The following is a 14,471-nucleotide window of genomic DNA, read 5'->3' as shown; positions in this document are numbered from 1 at the left end:
AGCTGGGCAGATCTGCACACGCACTCAGTTGTCAGTGCTGGAAACGTGCCCCTTTATTATTATTTTTCTAAACAAAGCAGGACAATGGCAGTGTAAACATTGTTTGAACAAAAAGCATTTGGCCAATGGAGATAAAACCAAAAGGAAAATAACAACTTTGATTTCCTTTTGGTTTTTGTGTTTTGACATTTGGTAGCATACTTCTAATCTTTTAGGAATTATAAAAATTATGTGGCATGCGAACTCTAGTTTGTTTATGCTGTTAAATTTAGTGCGAAGTAAACTCAAAAATTCCCCTCCTGTTGGGATGTCAGCTTGCTCCCATTTTTGTTTTTCTTTGAGAGGCGTGGTCAAAGGACCAGTGGGACCTGAAGAGGGCCTGTCAAAAGCATATGAGGCATGTGGGGAAACCTGTAGTGAAGCAGAAAGTGCAGCCTTATTTCCTACAGCTCTCTCATGTTGCTTATCTTGCTGATTCTCGCGGGCTGCCATTTCCATTTTACAAATGAGAAAACTAAATGAGATTCAGTGAGGTGGCTAAAAGGTGCTGGGTAGAGCAGTGATCTTTTCATTCTGCCAGGTAGTTATTTTAACACTTACCAATATTCATAGGCCATGTTTTTTTTTTTTTTTTTGAGACGGAGTCTTGCTCTGTCGCCCAGGCTAGAGTGCAGTGGCGCGATCTCGGCTCACTGCAAGCTCTGCCTCCCGGGTTCACGCCATTCTCCTGCCTCAGCCTCTCCGAGTAGCTGGGACTACAGGCGCCCGCCACCACGCCCGGCTAATTTTTTGTATTTTTAGTAGAGACGGGGTTTCACCGTGGTCTCGATCTCCTGACCTCGTGATCCGCCCGCCTCGGCCTCCCAAAGTGCTGGGATTACAAGCGTGAGCCACTGCGCCCGGCCCATAGGCCATGTTTTATGTTCAGTGAGGGCATTTGTGGTTTGGTAAGGGTGTAGAGAGGATCAGAGAGCTTGGAGGAAGGGAGAGAGAAAGGGGGAGTGTGTTGAGCAGGTGGGGCTGGACTCGGTGCCCTGTAGAGTCATTCATTCTTGCAGCAGATGTGTGCCAGGCACCATGCCAGGCCCAGCATGCAGCAGCAAGGAGACAGTCGGGGTCTCTGTCCCTTGAGAGCCTGCAGTCCAGAGGTCGTGGGAGGAAGGAAGGAAGGGTGGAGGGAAAGCCGGAAGCCCAGGCGAGCTCCAAGGCCTCTGGCTCAGTCAGCTGGGCAGCAGGTGGTGGATCCTGGGCAGAGCATCCCTGGAGGGAAGGAGAAGGGGGCAGGTGTGGAGTTGGGGATGATGGGTTCGGTTTTGTCCTGAAACTGGAGGGGAAGGTGGCATGGTGCAGAGGTGTGTACCAGTGACCAAGGAGGTCTGGTGGCCAGGCATGGTGGTTCACACTTACAATCTCAGCACTTTGGGAGGCCGAGACAGGAGGATTGCTTGAGCCCAGGAGTTCGAGACCAGCCTGGCCAACATAGGGAGACCCCATCTCTACAAAAAATAATAAGCTGGGCTTGGTGGTGCACACCTGTACTTAGGAGACTGAGGTAAGAGAATCACTTGTGCCTGGGAGGTCCAGGCTGTAATCAGCTATGATTGTGCTACTGTACTCCGTCTTGGGTGACAGTGAGACCCTTTCTCAGAAAAAAAAAAAAAAAAAAAAAAAAAAAAGAATGTCTAGGAAGTTACACGTGGTCTCACACAAAGGTGTCTGAACTATTTGTTGGTGGTCATTAGAAGGTGAAGACACTTCCCAAGCATGCACTGCTCTGCATGGGGCAGAAAAGCATGATCTCTTCATTCTCTGCTTCCCTGGCACTGGATGGTTCTCTTGTGTCCCTGCCCTGCTCTTGGCCCTTTCTTGGACTTGGCCGATGGCCACTTGCCTCCTCCTTAATTGCATTCTTGTCCCCATCTTCCTCTGCTATCTCTCCCTTAGTCCTCTCACATGCTTCTCTGAGATGAACATGTTGGCCACAGTGCCCCTCCTGTGCCCTGGTCCTAGGCATCAGCTCCACTAGGCCGTTTTCATTCTCCAGGCCTGTCCTGCCAGCACCTCCAGCCATGTTTGTTTGAAATAAAACTAAGTATGCTACCTCCTGCCTTCGTCTGCAACCTCTCCACCTTCCCTTTCTGTTAGGGATGCCTCCGTCCTCCTGGCTATTCCACCCCTTCTGCCCCACCCACACTGAAATTTGATTGTCAGGGTTCATGTTTCCACTCTGTGTTTATGTCCATTGCCTGCCTTTCCCATTCCCCTGCAGCTGGATTCAGGCTCTGGACTCTGCTCATTGTGTTGTGTGGCTTCTCAGTCATCTTTCTGTCTTCCTCCTCCCGCCTCTGCCCTAATCGTTTCTCCCACTGCTGCTTGATCAAGATTCAGAAATACCATCCTGAAGACGTGAGTTCCCTGCTCCAAGCAAAAATAAAAAATCAACCTTAGTAGCTTTACCTTCCCCGGTATTTCCCAAAATAATTTTAAGTGGCATACAGTTGAATGTTCTTAGTTTTAATCTTTGTCTTAGAAATGCCATAGTATTTTGGCAGTTCCTGAAAAAGTTAAACGTGTAGTTACCATATGACCCAGCAGCTTCACTCCTCAGTATATACCTAGGAGAACTGAAAACTTGTCCACACAAACACTGCATAGATGTCCATCTCAGCATTTTTTTTTTTAATTTTATTTATTTATTTATTTTGAGACGGAGTCTCACTCTGTCGCCCAGGCTGGAGTGCAGTGGCGCGATCTCGGCTCACTGCAAGCTCTGCCTCCCGGGTTCGTGCCATTCTCCTGCCTCAGCCTCCGGAGTAGCTGGGACCACAGGCGCTCGCTACCGCGCCCGGCTAATTTTTTTGTATTTCTGTAGAGATGGGGTTTCACCGTGTTAGCCAGGATGGTTTCGATCTCCTGACCTCGTGATCCACCCGCCTCGGCCTCCCAAAGTGCTAGGATTACAAGCGTGAGTCACCATGCCCGGCCATCTCAGCATTATGAATATGAATATTCTTCATGGCATGATAGCCAAAAAAATTAGAAACAACCCGAATGTCCATCAACTGATGAATGGGTAAACAAAATGTGGTCCATCTATACAATGGAACATTATTTAGCCGTAAAAAGTAATGGAATAGTGGTACATAATGCAACATGGATGAACCTTGAAAACACTGAACCTGCCGGGCGCGGTGGCTCAGGCCTGTAATCCCAACACTTTGGGAGGCTGAGGCAGACGGATCACAAGGTCAGGAGATCGAGATAGCCACCACGCCTGGCTAATTTTTTGTATTTTTAGTAGAGACGGAGTTTCACCGTGTTAGCCAGGATGGTCTCGATCTCCTGACCTTGTGCTCCGTCAGCCTCGGCCTCCCAAAGTGCTGGGATGACAGGCGTGAGCCACTGCGCCTGGCCTAAAAGTTCACATATTATATTATTTCATTTGTATGAAATGTCCAGAGTAGGGAAATCCATAGAGAGTAGATTTGTCATTGCCAGGGGCTGGGAGTGAGGACGTGGGTGGTGACCACTAATGGATGTTGGGCTTAATTTTGGAGTGTTGAAAATGTTTTGGAATAATAGTGAAATAGTGATGATTGCACAACATTGTGAATATACTAAAAAAAAGCCCCGCTGAGGGACTGTTGTGGGGTAGGGGGGAGGGGTTAGGGACAGCATTAGGAGATACACGTAATGCTAAATGACGAGTTAATGGGTGCAGCACACCAACATGGCACATGGATACATATGTAACAAACCTGCACATCGTGCACATGTACCCTAAACTTAAAATATAATAATAATAATAATAATAACCCCCACTGAATTGTATACTTTAAAATAGTGAATTTAATGCTATGTGAATTATATCTCAATAGAAACAAAACAAAAAGGTCCCCCCATATGCCATAGCAGTAATACCTGATTTTATATATGTTACTTCAAGTGAGTATTTGAATTTAAACGTAAGTTGATATGAAGAAAAATACGAGGCAAGCAGTAGGCAGCCTTTTTTTTTTTTTAAAGACAGAGTTCCACTCTGTCGCCCAGGCTGGAGTGCAATGGCACAATCTCAGCTCACTGCAACCTCTGCCTCCCGGGTTCAAGCGATTCTCCTGCCTTAGCCTCCTGAGTAGCTGGGATTACAGGTGCGCACTACCACACCTGGCTAATTTTTGTATTTTTAATAGAGATGGGATTTCACCATGTTGGTTAGGCTGGTCTCGAACTCCTGACCTCGTGATCCACCCACCTCAGCCTCCCAAAGTGCTGGGATTACAGGCATGAGTCACCGCGCCCGGCCAAGCAGCTTTTATAGTGAGGATTTGAATGGGCTAATTCCCCGAACAGTGCTTGCACATAGTGGGTGCTCTGTAAGTGTTAGTCATTGTTACTACTGAGAGGAGATGGCAAAAATCTTGAAGGTGAACAACTCAAGTTGGCAAGTGCAGATTTCTTGTGTGCCTAGTGAGGCCCTGTTGGTGCAGCCTCAGCCTGCCGCAGCCTCTGCTTTCCCAGCTACCTTAGTGGCAGGCATCTCTCCCTGAGGGTTCTCACTCTGCCTGCAGAGGCCTCCTCTTCCATACTCAGGCACTCATCCCTCTCATTCTTCATTGCAGTGCCGTTGATGGCCCCCAGTCTTGTCCTCGTCTTCTCAAGAGCTGCCTAGAGCACCCAGTTGGAGTCGTTTTGTTGCTCCCCCAGTCCGGACAGGGTGCCACATCTGTGCTTGTTCAGATCCCTGTAGCTGCTGGCATGGGGATCTGGACACACAGTGAGTGTGTGTAAAATACTTGTCAAACCTGTGTCAACTAAACTATGAATACATCTTTTTGTTTGAGGCAGGGTGTTGCTCTGTTGTCTAGGCTGAAGTATAGTGGCATGATCATGGCTCACTGCAGCCTCAAACTCCCGGGCTCAAGCGATCCTCCATCTCAGTCTCCTACTCCCAGAAGTGTTGGGATTATAGGCGTGAGCCACCACACCTGGCCTTAATACATCTTTGTAATGACAAAACGATGTTATAAATCAGGCAAAAATATTTTTAAAATATATCGCAGAGTTTGTATATCCTATGAATGAGCTGTTCTAGGAACAGACTCTAGAAAAAGCTGGCCCGTGTGTGCCAGGAGATGTGCATGGCTGTAGAAGCACTTTTCACAGGAGCAAAAATCTGGAAATAACCCAGATGTCCATGGACAGGAACACGGGTAGGCACATTGTTAAATATCAGCATGATCACATGGTACACAGCTGTGACAGTGGGTGAGTGGCAGCTAGCTGTGCATAACAACAGAGAGAACCTGAGAAGCAGTATAGAATGCCACAGGCGGGCTGGGGAAGACGGCATACTGTTCAGTTTTACTAGTGTGTGATACAATTATGTTCTTTTTTAAAAAGTGAGGGACCGAAAACCCAATACCAGGGCTGTTTGCCTTGGGGGTCGAGGAGGTGGGGAGAGGGAAGTGAGGGGGAGCCAGGTGGCTGGACATGGTGGTCATGTTCCAGGCCTTGAGGGCGCTGTGGAGTCATGGGGACTTATTTTGTTTGTCCTCACATGTGGTTTGCACATATTCTTTTATATGTACCTAATGTTACATCATAAAACATTTAAGAAAACAGAGGAACAGCAAGAAAACATTAGGGCTGGCTCATGCCTTTTGTGGGCTAGACTCTGACATTTAAGAGTTGGGAAGGAACATTTCCTCCTAATGTATCCAGTCAGTGTTGCACAGTAAATAAAACACTGGGAGTGTCTCCAGCAGAGGAGGAAAGAGGGAAGTAATATTTTTACTCTGCACCAAAAAAGGAAGTTTACCTTTCAACATGAAGAGACTTTTTTTTCTGAGTGGTATTTCAGATGACAACAGCTATTTCAAAGGAACAGTGCAGGTTTCTCAGGGTGTTAAAGTCGGTGTGACTGATTTAGTAGAAGACACTGTTAATAGCCAAAGAGGCATCATTTCTTAAGGATGTGAGTTCTGAAGAACACGTTTTGAAGAAGAGTTTTAGAGTCTCTGTGTTGTTATTTTGGACCTCCACCCTGACTGACTCCATTGTATTGCCAGTGTGTAGAACCTTCCACATTTCAAGGTAAAAGTTTCTTTGAATAGCGTTAAAGCCTCTTCCCTTTTGCTGGCTGCACTGAAGGGAGCTGGGAATGTCAGGTTCTGTCCTGGCTTAGCACTGAACGGCTCTGGGTCCTGGCATCTGCACGTGGTTGACTTCCAAGGCCCTTCTAGCTGTAGCATCTTTGCCCCTGCTTGCTTGACTTGGTGAGAGGCTGGGGAAAGGATCCATTATGGCCCACAAAACATGAGGTCAGAAAGCAGTTGTTTCCATGCCATCTTTTGGCCTCAAACATCTAGACAAGAGGGACCTTTCTAGGCCTGCAGATTCAGCAAAGGAAAGTTCCTTGTTCTTAACGAATTTGAACACTGAATTTGTCTAAAGCTACAAAGAATGAGAATAAGAATAGGGATTAAGAGGATGGGATCAGAAGTCAGAGTCCGAGAGCAAATCCTAGTCCCACCTCTTGCTGGCAGCTCAGCCTTGGGTCAGTTACTTAGCCTGTCTTTGCCTCACTTTCCTCCTCTGTAATATATGAATAAGAAGAATAACTCCTCCATAGGATTGTTATGAAGATTCAATCAGTGGACACATGTGACCTGCTCAGTTAGCATTCACTAGCCTCTGCTTAGAGGGCCCCTTCTGTTTCTTACTGCTCTTTTAATTCTGTTCTCTTACTAGTATCGAAGAGCACATGTGAGACTTTGCTTGGAAATGTCAGCTGCAGAGGAGAAGGACAGGCAAGACTGGTGATGGTTTTGAACAGGTTGTGTGTATAGTCTAGAGAGAGATGCTTGTGGACAATGCCACCCACCCCTCTGGTAGGTGATTCCCACCTGGTGTGTTCTCATAGGAATGCCTCTGTAGGCTTTCATCTCCTGCCGAGCTGTCCTCAGGAACCTGCTGAGAAATGTCACTGTAGACATTGCACCTTGGCAGGACACAGGAGAGGAGGCAGGTATTTGGACACCTGTTATTTGCCAGTCCTACTCTTACCAACCCTCACAGCCAAGCGGAGCAGCACCTGTTACCTCCATTTGAGAGGTGTGGAAATAGAGGCTCAGGAAAGCTCAGCTCGCCTTGGACCGTGCAGCTGGAAAGGCAGGACATAATCCCCGTGGCCGGAGTGAGAACTACGTATTTCAGCCCTAGGCTGCTGCCCAGGCTGCTGGTGTCACTCCTGAGTCCAGCTGTAAGGGGCATCAAGTGGATTCTCAGGCCACGTGGTGCCTGGGCTTTGGCAGGTGCTGGTTCGTGTGGAGCGTGTGTTAAGCACCAGGTGGGGCTGTTCTTGTTCCCAGGCAGTTTATTGTTAGGCCGACAATACAGCACTTGCCCTTTAACTCAAGAGATGGAGACCGAAAGGGACTCAGGAACTGGGAGAACAGCCTCAAGGTGTGAACTCTGGCAGTCTCTGAATAGAGAGATAATGGGTATCTTTAACAGTGTTCTTATTTTTTGCTTCTGTGTCACATGGAAGGTGTTTGTTGAGGGCTCAGTGTGTGCCAGGCACTGTTCTAGACAGTGGCAAAGAGACAGGCTGGGCCTTGGTCTCAGGGGGGTGGTACGGGGGCAGGAGAGAAACAGATAAACAGGCACATAAGAAATGTCAGATAGAGGAGGGGCTCTGTTCCAGATGACAGCTGGTGACGTTGATAGAGAGTGCCTGATGGGTTGAGGAGGCCATGCGATCTGAGTGACAAGGAGCCAGTCTAGTGACAGATAGAGGACGCTGGGTGGGGGAAATGGCAGGTGGGTAGAATGCAAGGCAGGAGCCAGTTCCGGTCATAGGGAAAGTGATCGGAAACGAGAGTGCAGCATGTGGGTGGCACATAAAGAGTTAACCCTCAGAGATTGCTCTGCCCCAGAGCCCACCTTTGGGATGAAGGAGCTCATCCTTTGAGCTTCAGCTAAGGTGAGCCTGCTCTTGTGGTCTCTAAGACCCTGGCTCACCGCCCATCCCGCAGTGCTGCTTAGATGAGGCTCAGCGGACATCAGCCATCACTACCACCAGTCCCTGCAAGTAACTCCCTCAGAAATCTGCCTTGTTCAGAAATCTGCCTTGTTCCTCCGAAGCTACTGTGGGAAGAGTTAGATGTGACCTCCTGGAGGCACAGGTGGGAAGGCAGAGGTGAGCAAACCACTTGTTTTTCTCACAGCTGTGGTCTTGCACTTGTACATGCACAGTGTAAAAATACCTGTTCCTTGGCCAGCATCTGGAACTCTCTTTGAGAAAATATGTTACGTCACTACTGTGCCCGAAACCTGAAGTCAGCAGGCCCTGCCTGAGGGGATCCACTGCCCCTCCTTTACTTCCACACTCTCGCAGCCTCCTCGCGAGATGGCGACAGCCCAGCAGTTAGCACCACCACATCCACCAGCCAGGTCTAAATGAAGCACGAGATCATGGGAATGTAGATTTTCCCATGCAGCTCTGCATGTTTTTCAGATGTCTCAAGCTGGAAAATTATGCTGATCAAATGGTAATCCATAGCTCGGCCTGTCCTGTGGGGTGGGGGTGAGTAGCCATCAAAGGCTCCCGTTCACTGCGCCCAGTCTCTGGTTGGCTTCATCATCTCCCATCAACCAGAGTTTTCTCTAGCATAGCCACAGTGTGTGAGAAATGGGGAATCTCTGCCTAAGGGTCACAGCAGCCATCCTCAGAGGAGTGGAGGGTTCTGAAGGCTGCTTTTCACATTTCCAAAGGCTGAAGGGAAGCCCTACTTTTTTGCCCACCATGAAGCCCTACAGGCTAACAAAAACATCTGCTGCTTGGCTGTGGCTGGAATTCTACTCCGTCACTCAGTTGGTGACCTATGGCTGGGCTGATCAGAAGCTTGGGTTTCTCATGACACCATGGAGATGGCAGGGAATTGAATCACTGGTCAGAATGGGGGCCTTTGGGACTGAAGGATTTGGGGTGAGCATCTGGTTTAATCCCATCATTTTAGAAGCGAGGACCCTGGGTACTGGCTTCTTGGTGCTACAGAGCGGTTACAGCATTGGCCCTGGTCCCTGGATTCCCATCTCCTCTCACTACCACATCACGTTATTTGCATTTTGGCATGATTTTTAAAAGAATACTGTTCATAATTTGGTCATTTGTAAGACGGCTTTGAGGAATAGGAGAGGTAGGGGAGCATTCAAGAATTCTCCTTTGCCTTTATGGAGTGTTGCTGCCTGCCCTTTGTGCAGTCACAGTGTTTGATCCTCTACACGGAGGGGGAGGTGCTGCAGCTTCTTGCCATACCCCTGTTTTCCTGGATTGGCAGGAACAGCCAAAACCAGGTCTCCAGACCCCATCTTTTCTTCACACAGTCTTTAAAAAGACTGGATTTCCCCACCTGCCCGTGTAGTCTACACCCACAGGCTGCTCCTCCCAGAGACTAAATGATAGGGGCATGTCGATAACAAGAAATTAAATTCCTTGTGTATGTTTTGGTACTTGCTTTCTGCTTTTAGAAAATTGAGTACATATCAAGTTCTAGGAGGCCAAGTGACATCTAATTTGAGCTCTGCTGTGTCCGTTCCAGTGGCTGTCAGATCCTGGGAGAAGCTGCCTAGGTGGCTCCTTGAGGGTGGACCTCCTACTCTCCTTCAGGAGCCTCTACCTGGTCGTCTCCTCCTGCAAATAAAGTGGCCATTCTGTGGGCCTGCTCAGCCTTTTTTTAGAGGTTGGTTCTTCCTATGCAGTCAGCCCTTCCTGGCTCCCCTCTGGCAGTAGGTTAACTGACACCTGCAGGGATCTTTCTTCCTTAGAAGAAAGTCCCAGGGGAGACAAGTAAGCACATGGGCAGTTTACCTTTTCCTGCTCTACTGTCTAGAAGTCAAGTCTGAAATGTTTGTTTTTCTTCAAAAGTGTTTAAGTACATGAGTATAAAGGTTTTTTAGCCCACTTTTTGGAGACTGATAAATTTTTTATTAAAAAAAAAACTATTCATTTTTATAGACAGGGTCTTGCTAGGTTGTCCAGGCTAGATTTGAACTCCTGGGCTCAAGTGATCCTCCTGCCTCAGCCTTCTGAGTAGCTGGGAATACAAGTGTGTAGCACCCTGCCCAGCTGATAGAAAATTTGATTTCTCTAACCAACAAGAAGTCATCAGAATATAGATGCCCACTTTCAGTTAGTGAAGATGTTTATTTCTTGGCTGAATCTCACGTTTTTCTGGTACGAGGGAAATAAAGGATTTTTTTCTTTTCATTTCTCTACGGGATGAGCAACAGTTATTAGGCTTTAAGTTATTGCTAGCGTGGCTGAAACAGAATCATAATAGTCTTTTCTCTTTTGGCTGAAATGATGACTGTTGAAAAGAATGTAGCACTGTCCATATTGTCCTAACTGGCCTGTTGTCTTCTGGAGAGCCCGTGTGGTTTGGTCATGTGATCTGTGGTCTCAGCTACCCCAACTGGGCCTCCTTGTAACGATCGTTGTACCCTTTTCTCCGGTAGGAAGATGGAGATGTTTCCTCACTCGTGGACTGCACCTCAGGAAAGATAAAGCCAGTGAATTGAGGATTGCGGAGTATTGCACACATTCAAGTGTCCTGCAGTGGACACCATGACACTGACTCCAGCATGCCTAGAAATCACCATGGGGGCTTCTTAAGAGAGTGGCAGCCCCTCAGCTCTGCCCCCAGAATGACTGGATTTTTGAATGGACTCCCAGGAAGTTCTGATGTCTCTGGTTGATGGACCACACTCACTGGTGGAACACTGTGGGAAAGGTGGGGTGTACCCCTTTCCCAAGCATTCTCTGCCATCTACTTTTAGAAAAATAAAAGTATGTGTAGAAACATAGGAGGCTGCCAGACATACATAGGTGGAGCTGCCATCTGAGGTGAAGATGTTCAGGTCAATTAATTCACCCATATTTATTGATTGGGACTGGGTTTTCACAATGTTGATTGACCTGTGATTGTTAGGTTTGGGGAGGGGAGTGGAAAGGCAGCTCCCTGACAGCCGAGCGTGACCTTCAATGATGGCTGCTCCCCATAGTTTCCTTAGGGACCTGATGTAGACCCCAACTGAAAGGTGAACATCCTCCTCTCAGCACACGATCAGCCGCACCTTGGTGGCACAGAGGCACGGGGTACAGAGGTGTGTGCCTTCACCACAGGCCCACCTGCGTTGCTTGGAACTGTGAAGCCTCTGTCTCCCACGATGGGGAACTCTAGATTTGGAAAGAATTTCCCCACCCAGCTCCTCAAGCCTTCGGAGCACATTTTTATGGAATACTTCTTGCCTCCTGGGGCATAACCCTAGCCTTGGAAATTTTTTTTCCAGTTTTGTTCTGTTTGCTGTTGCTGTTTTGTTTAGTCTCTTTCCAGTCTCTACTCTCATTTGAATTCTGTGTTTTCAAGTTTACCAGAAAATTTTCCCCCAGCTTGTCCCCTGCATGTATGGGGATCTAGCTGTTATTTTATGGTTCCCGTTACGAGTCACTCTCAAAAAAGAGCAGATGATCCCAGACTTTGGTTGGGGGTGCCTCATTCACAGGGAGTGCCGAGCCCTCCTGGGGAGGATGCGGTTCTTCCTTGGTCAGTCTTGAGCTGTGGGTCAACTGTGGCTGGGGAGAGCCTGACTGATGTCCCTGCACTCCTACTCGAGGCCCTGTTGGAGGTTCAGGGGAGCGCCCGTGCTCTGTCCTTTTGTTGTTTGGCTGTTGCTGCCTTTCTACCTCTGGTTCTCTCAGGTGCTTTGTGCACAGGGTTTGCAGTTGCAGGGGTCAAAAGCACACATTGCTTTAGGTTACAGCATGAGAATTTCAGGGGATAAATGGCTTCATGCACAGGTAGACATAGAGGTGCAGACCACGTGTTGTTATGTCTTGTGCCTTCTCCTGTCCTTGGCTTCTTGCTTTCTTCTGTGGCTGCTTCAATCATAGGTAAACTCTGACTCTGCCCCTGTGGTGTGTTGCAGCAGCTTAGCAACCCTGCTAGTTTCCCAGAAGTTTTAGGAACCATCCAGAGGGGTCTACAGGTGGTCCAGTCTGGAGTCTTAACATATCACTGATCTAGCTGCTGGGCGGGGGAACTGTGGGGCTTTGATTGGCCTGGTCTGTGTCCTGAGCCTACTCCTGGCCAGTTTCCCAAGGATGACTGAAGTACTCTTTCCAAGAAGAGGGGGATTATGGTTGTTACATAGGCAAAATCAATGATTCAGTTTTCAGAATGGGAATGAAATATTATTTGGTTTAAAGAACCTTACCTAGTTCTGGGGACTAACTGTAGAAAAGTGAGTATTCCCTTTTATATTGAATAGATACATGGCTTTTTACGCGGAGGCTCTGAAGCTCCCAGGGCATTTCAGAAGGCCTGACAATTTCTGCGTTGCTCATGGTGCTACTTCCCCAGGCCATCTCAAGCATTCAGTTTCTTTGCTGTTGGTTGGAATTTATTGACTCTGTGTGGTTAACAATAGTTACCTAACGTGCGTCAGCACCCTGATTTCTTAGTAAAATGAATGATTAATTAATACAATTTCAAAACAGGTTTTTAGGGCTAGGGCTAGAGTGGGGAAGGTGTGGCTGGTGGGGTGGTGGCCAGGAGCCTCTGCCTGGTCATCTCGTCCTGCAAATAAAGTGGCCATTCTGTGGGCCTGCTCAGCCTTTTTTTTTTTTTTTTTTTTTTGAGACAAAGTTGCTCTGTCACTCAGGCTGGAGTGCAGTGGCATTATCATGGTTCACTGTAGCCTCCATCTCCTGGGCTCAAGGGATTCTCCCATCTCAGTCTCCTGAGTAGCTGGGACTGCAGATGTGCACCACCATGCCCAGCTAATTTAAAAAATTTTATTTTTTATTTTTTGTAGAGACGAAGTCCCACCATGTTGTCCAGGCTGGTTTTGAACTCCTGAGCTCAAGTGATCCTCCTGCCTTGGCCTCCCAAAGTGCTGGGATTATAGGCGTGAGCCACTACACCTGGCCCTATTCCCGTGACAGCTGTCTTGGAAGGTACAGAAAGGTTTCTTTGCCTTGAATAATGGATCTCACTTTACACCTTGGTGTCTTCATTTAAAAATATTTAAGGTTTTGACAGAATTGTACAAGTTCATGTACTTCATTTATCACTTAGCATCAAAGAGTTCTAGGTAATAACTGATGATATGATGATAGAACTGGATTTCTAAAGGTGTTTCTAGTTACTGAGGATCCTTTCAATTGTCAGTATGTAATTTATAAGTTTTTTGTTGTTGTTGTTGTTTGTTTGTTTGTTTTTGCTGTATTGGGTCTAAACTTTTAACAGAGTTTAATATTGTTTTTCCTTGTTTTGACCACCCTCCCACCTCCACCTCTAACATCCTTATCTGGCGTAGAGGTTCATGAGAAATGATTGTGAGCTGATCACACACTTCCTCAGGCTTGAGTGAGGAGCCCAGAAGGTAACAAATGATCCTGTTTTAGTTGCATTTGCATGTGCATTAGTTCAGTCTCAGCAAGCTGGAAACAAGAAAATTGGAAAATTGAGAAAGAAAGTTTGGAAAGTGGAGCGTGCAAACTTTGCGAAAAAGAGGGAGAACAAAACAAAACTCAGATTGTAGAAATAACAGAATGTGCCTGGGTATGGTGGCTGACGCCTGTCATCTCAGCAGTTTGGGAGGCCGAGGCAGGTGAATCACTTGAGGTCAGGAGTCCGAGACCAGCCTGGCCAAAATGTTGAAACCCCATCTCTACTAAAAACACAGAACTTAGCTGGGTGTGGTGGCAGGCGCCTATAATCCCAGCTACTTGGGTGGCTGAGGCACCAGGATCACATGAACCTGAGAGGCAGAGGTTGCAGTGAGCCGAGATTGTGCCACTGCACTCCAGCCTGGGCAAAAGGGCGAGACTCTGTCTCAAAAAAAAAAAAAAAAAAAAAGAGAGAAATAACAGGATGTGCCATGGAATGTGGTATGTGTTTGGAGCTTGGAGCTTGCCCTTGGGATGGACTCATGGCAGATGTTTGCTGGGAGAGGAGATGTTTAAATATTTACAGCCAGTCCTGTGGTTGAGGGGAAGCAGTGAAAAATGAGGACCTGAGGTGTACAAGGTCAATTGTGTCAAAGTAATGGAAGTCCAGGTGTTCAGCTGGAATAGCTGGAGCTTTGTGCCCACTGGCACTGCTGGAGTCCTGCTTCATGGCCCACACATCATGGGCTGTCTCACGGTTGGAATAATTAGTTTCAGGCTTCAAAGTCTCGCTTAGGTGAGGTGCGTAGTCCAGTTGGCTTGGAAAATGAAAAGCCTCGGCTGGGCGCGGTGGCTCACGCCTGTAATCCCAACACTCCGGGAGGCCAAGGTGGGCGGATCACGAGGTCAGGAGATCAAGACCATCCTGGCTAACACGGTGAAACCCCGTCTCGACTAAAAATACAAAAAAATTAGCTGGGTGCGGTGGTGGGTGCCTGTATTCCCAGCTACTCAGGAG

General features: G+C 47.6%; 1 protein-coding gene across 7 annotated transcripts in view; it reads left to right on the top strand.

Annotated features, from left to right (window-relative positions):
- EPN2 (epsin 2) overlaps positions 1–14,471 on the top strand; it is a 99,483-nt gene that overhangs the window by 26,052 nt on the left and 58,960 nt on the right. For 2 of the 7 annotated variants that reach the window (XM_058428883.1, XM_058428884.1), the window contains exon 2: positions 12,877–13,018. The exons of 2 other annotated variants lie outside the window; for them this stretch is intronic. The gene's annotated coding sequence lies outside the window, so the exon portion shown is untranslated. Of the gene's footprint in view, positions 1–10,374; positions 10,794–12,876; positions 13,019–13,380; positions 13,447–14,471 lie in introns of those variants that run through there. 3 more of the 7 variants (XM_032176797.2, XM_058428885.1, XM_032176803.2) reach the window with 3 other exon arrangements.

The sequence above is a fragment of the Hylobates moloch genome, unplaced genomic scaffold (genome assembly GCF_009828535.3).
Source record: "Hylobates moloch isolate HMO894 unplaced genomic scaffold, HMol_V3 SCAFFOLD_15, whole genome shotgun sequence".
NCBI lineage: Eukaryota > Metazoa > Chordata > Mammalia > Primates > Hylobatidae > Hylobates > Hylobates moloch.
Note: the sequence above shows the minus strand (reverse complement) of the source record. Positions and strands in the feature narration are given on the sequence as shown.